We start from the raw sequence: 6,336 nt of genomic DNA, 5'->3' as shown, positions 1-6,336 counted from the left end.
AGCTACGCTGGGGCATTGATCCATTGCCTCCCATACCTCACTAGTTGACTATCACCTCCCTCTATCCAAGCAGACTGAACAACTTTGGAGAATTCTCTGAAACAGAATACATGATAAGAATTCTAGGGAGAATCTAATCTGGCCTTGAATAGACCTGCCAGCTATAGCTATGGCCAAAGTCAGAGATAGGGCAAGAACATGGGACACAAAGTCCCAAGAGAATTTGTTACAGTTAATATGCTATAAATATGAATTCTAGGAGATCAAGAAGTATAAACCCATGAAAAGGGCAAAGATATGGATAGGCATTACACCAAAGAATTAATACCAACTAACAATAAGCATCTGAAAAAAATAGCAGAACTTATAAGTAATGAGAGAAATGTAAATGAAACGAAGAGTTACCTCTTTACTATCAAATGGATATTTCTGTACTTATAAAGTGAGGGCAAATTGTATCATTCTCTGGGGGTCATCTTTGCATTATACCTTAGAGGAATTAAAAATGAATTTTCTTTGATTCATCATTTCCAGGATTAATCATTTAACCCAAGGACATTAATCATAAAATTAATAATTTAAACACCCTAAAATAGTCTAAAATAGAGGATTGCTTAAATAAATCTTAGTGTAAACATAAAATGGGATATTAGCCATTCTCATGTAGTAATTATTTTGGATATGAAAATATATTCACAGCATGCTATTAAAAGAAAAAAAATAAGTTAAAAATAGTAGTCACCCGTGGAGTTATTCAGTTTTTCATAAAAATGTTTTATCTCTGAAATTATACATTTCCAATTTTTAGAAGTAATTATCTTCAGTGGTTGTTTTACTTTTCAGCATTTTCTACAAAGTGTATTCATTTCTTTTTTAATACAATTCAAAATAAGATTCTAAAAAAAAAAATTACCCCATCTTACAATATGATAATATGTTTTATAAAATGATTGTAAGGTACTAAGTAATAAAATATATAGTTAGCAAACTCTTGATAATCTCAAATAATGTGCTCTAAGGCACTGGAGAATTCTCAGTTTATGAATAGCATCCTAGCCATTTACTTTTCCTCTTAATAACATGTAAGTGACTCTTTTAAATCCTTAATAATTCTGTGGAACCTAAATTTATTTTATGAAATTAGTAAAATGCATTGTAACCAAAATAAAGCATATTATATCACTGCTCTAGTATGATTTGATATAAATGTACATATCAGGAAATTTCAAGCAGTGACAGCTTGGGATATACAGTAGGCTAGAATCAGATGCCCGGAGTATATCAAAATTCTCTCAAATATACATGCAAAGAAGAGGAAAGAGCTGCTCAGACTGAAATGTGGATGGTGGGTGGTCAGGACCCAAGACAAACCATCCTTTCCATAAAGTGATTCAAATCTAATCAAAAAGATGACACTCTGCTGTGGTGTTTATAGTTTTAGTGTCATTCTCAACACATCATTTTATTGTTGACATAAGGTCCTAAAATAAATCACCTATCATATACAGAAAACCATGGTTAATGGGCCTTAGTTAGATAAAACCAAGTAGGGCAAAGCTAAATTCCACTTTAGCCATCAAATTTCTGTTGTGATGCTTTTTATGGACTTTATAAAAACTTTTTCTACAATGTTCATAGAGTTTATTTGAGATATCAGCTGCAATGTCCAAAAAGAAAAAAAGCATTCCTGTCAACCAGTGAGTTAAAAGGTTTCACTATGCCAACTCCATTCATCATGAAGGCTGACTCACCCTTTTGCCACACAGTACTTATTTCCAAACCTCTAGCTTATTTAAAAACTACCGATAATTTTTTAATCCTGCAAGGTGATTCTGAGTTACAGTGAGCTATAAAACCATTCATCTAATTCATGCCCCCATTTTGTAAATGAGAATTAGAAACAAAGAGAGATTGTTTAAATCTCACTGTTAAGGCTAAAGTAAGCCAAGAGATAGGCTGTTACCAAGAGATGCTTATTACCCCTACAGCTAGTCTACATGACCTCTGCTGTCCTCTTTTAACAATAAGTTTGGGGGAAATGGGAGAAACTAAGGTCACTGAAGTATTTGTGCTGGGGAGGGAGGATTTTTAAACAATCAAAAAGAGTAAATGAGTAGACCTGGTATTAGACAAATTCAATAGTTTAACAAAGTTTCATTAAATAAATATACTTGCAGAACTTAGAACTGTGCCTGGCATATACAGAGGGCTATGTGATAATACTTGTTACATAGAATAAACATGTGAAAAATTTCCTGACCTGTGCATGTACTCCTCTACAGAGGGTGTCTAATAAGGCTTATCACTCCAAGAACCTTAATCTAACTATGCTTTAAAACAATATATCTGTCAGGCTTGAACTCCCCATTTTAAGTTCTATATAGCACACTCAAAACATATATAACTAGAACCATAATCTAGAGGACGGGTCAGCAATCTGCTGCCCAGGTACCAAAAGTCAGCCCAACCTCTATTTTTGTGAATGAAGTTTTACTAGACACAGTCACATTCATTCATTTGCATATTGCTTGTGACAGTTTCTATATTACAACGGCAAAGGTAAGTTGTTGAAAACAGAGGTCATACGACCTGTAAAGCCTAAGATGTTTACCATGTGGCACTTTACCTACAAAGTTTGTCCACCCTTGATCAACATAATTCCATTTAATAAAAGAAATTCTTCTCTTCTTCTTCTCTTCTTCTGCTATTGAGATAACAAATAAAAGTATTTGTAGGGAGCCTCATTTTTTTTTGTGCCCTTCCTGTAATTACCCACCTATCCTGAGTTTTATACTTTTAAAGTCAGATACTCAGAAATAGGAACAAGTTAAAATGGCAAAATCACAGACTCCTAAATATCTTATGAGATTCTTAAGCAAACTATGACATACCCAATGCTTGAAATTATGTGAAGTCACTAAAAACAACACTTCCTTAAAGGTTAAAAAAACATGAAAGTATCCTTATGTTACAGTGTTAAATCAAAAAGTCAGAATTCAAAATTATAGAAAGTATGATCAAAACTATGTAAAATAAACAAACTATACATTTTCACAGGAAATCTCTAAAGAAAAACACATCCAAATGTGTTGGCTTTCAGTGATAGACATACTTTTTTTCTCTATTTTACAACTGGTAAACTCTATAATAAGCAGGCACTGATTTTATAATAAAAATAACCTTGATTTTTAAAATATGGAATATAAATTCTGTTTGTATTTAAGTCTGAGGTCAATAATTTCTAGCACATATGTGTTAGATGCAGCACATGGTATCAGTGCTTCACAAATAAAAGTAGTAATACCATTAGTATATGTATGACTCTTTGACATTTACGAAGGTTTTTCAAATACCTTATCTTACTCAGTTCTCAGTACTTCAAAAAAAAATTAAAGAACTGCAATTGACAAAACTAGGATACCAACACGGACCCTCTAGCAAAACTAGCGCACTCAAACATCAGTTACACTTACTCTATTGGCACCAGCTTATTCCACCTTTGCACACTCTATAAAATCTAAAGGTTAGTTAATGAGATTTTTTTCCTCTTGTCCACGAAACTCCAGAATTCACAATAAGATGCAGACTCACACAGAAGTGTCCAAATAGGGAGGGGCCACATGCTGATTTTGTGAGGCCTTTTTTTGCTTATCCGTGGTGTTGGATATCACAAAAAGTATACACAGACCTTTTACGTGGTATTTGCTAATCAGCTTTTATTAGTGTTTGTATTTTTAATATGTGGCTCAAAACAATTCTTCTTTTTCCGAAATGTGCAGTGCAGAGGGATGGGGGGGATTTGGACACCCCAGAGAGGGCACTTAAAGTGATTTATGTCCTGTTTGTTCATAGTTCTGTATCAAAACCCTCAGAATATGTGTATAATGGCTTCCCCAATCACAGTAAAACACTGTGAAGGCCCAGTATTAGTAGCAGTCACAGTTAAGGCAAGCAGGACAAGTATAACTCTCAGGACCAAACATCTTCACAGGCTTCCCACTGCCCAGTGGGGATTAACCAGGGATTAATGGGCCAGGGGTGCCTCAAAGGGCTGACAAGGATCTGCACACTGATCTTCAGATTCCCAAGCATGGTAAGCAATGTTATATCTTAAGAACTGAACCAGCATTTTTTTTTTTTTTTTGAGACAGAGTCTCTTTTCCCCAGGATAGAGTGCTATGGCATCACCATAAGTTCACTGCAACCTCAAACTCCTGGGCTCAAACAACCCTTCTGCCTCAGCCTTCCTCAAAGCTGAGACTAGAGGTGTGGGCCACCACCATGTCTGGTTATTTTTTTCTATTTTTAATGGAGATGGGGTCTTACTCTCATTCAGGCTGGTCTCGAATTCCTGAACTCAAGTGATCCTCTGGCCTCAGCCCTTCAGTAGCTGTCTTACAGGCATGATTAACTTCCATTGGTCTAGAACCAGCTCTTGAAAGGCTTTCTACAAGATGAATTTCATCTTACAAGACCTCCATTTTTTCCTACCAGGTCCCTTTCCTATCTCCCTGCCACATCCTTGGCCCCGCTCCCTGTCACCCTTGTTGCAACTGGCAGGTGGCTATCTCCTCCACCATTCCAAAAGGGCCTTGTTCTCAGCTGCTAGTGAACTCCCTACGAGATAGTAACTGAAAGGAGCTTTCCCTTATTCCTACGATGGATTTTCATTCAATAGGGTGCTACGAGGAAGCATAAAAGCAAATTTAGAATTTATAATGTCCTTCTCCCTCCTACCTTTCCAGCTCAAAACTCATCTGTAATCATCCTTATCTCCCTCCTTCTGTCTCACTTGCTTCATTCTTTGACCAGGACTCTATAACACCTCCACAGGCATTCTGTTCTTCAGTTAAACCTGTCCTATGGATTCCTCCATTTCTTCCTCAAGGTATCTTTCTCCTCCTTCAGCCAAGAAACCAAACTCATGGTACCATGATATTCAACACTTACACAAACTAGATTCATCCTGTTTTAGGGCTACTCCCAGCCCTCTCTTCCCAGCTCCACATAGAACCAGGTGCTGCCATCCTGTGCCTTTGCCTTGGTGGCGTCCTGTGAGGGAATTTTCCTCTCTTCCTTCCATGTCCAGTTAATGTCTTGCCTTTCTCTGAGAAGTTGTCCAATCTTCTCCGGGCAGAGTGAGCTGATGACTTATACTCTAATGTGCTTCTATTACATAATTCATTGCACTGTATTACAATTAGAAATTTGTATTTCTACAGTCCTCATTCAATTTGGGCTACTCAGTGTCAGGGTCTCTATCTCATTTAGGTTGTGTACCCATTCCCACTTTTACTTTTCCCATTCCCTATCTCTAAGCTCCTCACAAAGTTGGGCACATATAATAATCAAAATAATTATGGAGTTACTCTATGGAAAGAATAAATGTATGCATGAATGATTAATGACATGATTAATGATTAATGATTAATGATTTCAGCTGTACTAAGGGGCAATGTAGAAGAAAACTTCTGGTTGGGCCACTGGGCCTCCTGGGAAATTGCATCATAACTGTTGCCCTGGTATAAAGTCAAAATGGCTACAAAAGGAGTCAATTACACAATAAATATTCTCTTTCCTTTTAAAATTAAAATAAAATAAGCATGAATTTTAAATAACCACCTATAAAATTTAAGTGCTGTGATTAAACAAACATTATAACCAAATTAATTTGAACTCTGAAGAATACTTATTGGAATGTAGTTAATCAGGTATAAATATTGCTAGCAGGTCATGTAGCCAAAAATGGCACCCAGAAGTCTAAAAAAATTACCATTTATCATGTCTTATACAATTATCATACAATCTCATACAATATTCTCATACAATCTATGAATGGAAGATACAAATTGAATTTTAAATTACAAATATGTCATTACATTTATAAATAAATTAATTTCTGGAATTAAGTAGCAAAAGTAGGAAAACCAGAGAAAGAAATTTTCTCTTTATCTTCTGACACTTTTAAATATCTTCATTAGAAGAAAAAGAATGCCCTTCCTTCACATTACATAGGCTACAATAAATACACTAGTCCTTGAAATTAATTCTCTGAGAGCGAATGGTTAAAAAAAATAGAGATATCACAGTGCCTGATTCCACCTGAGCAAGAGAGGGGTAATTTGGGGTACTGTAAGAAGCAAGAAGTTTGCCTACCTAGTGAATCCCTGGCTGAAGTTTTTATAAGCTAGTTAGCCCATTTTAAAAATTTTCCCACATTTTCCTGAAATTGTATTACTCAGATTTTAATTCCAGTTGATATAAATAAAGACTCTTAGGAGTTTTGAAAGATAAGAGAAGGAGTTATTACCCATGTGCACATCAGTGTCATGGGAA

The sequence above is a fragment of the Nycticebus coucang genome, chromosome 19, assembly GCF_027406575.1.
Source record: "Nycticebus coucang isolate mNycCou1 chromosome 19, mNycCou1.pri, whole genome shotgun sequence".
Taxonomy (NCBI): Eukaryota; Metazoa; Chordata; class Mammalia; order Primates; family Lorisidae; genus Nycticebus; species Nycticebus coucang.
Note: the sequence above shows the minus strand (reverse complement) of the source record.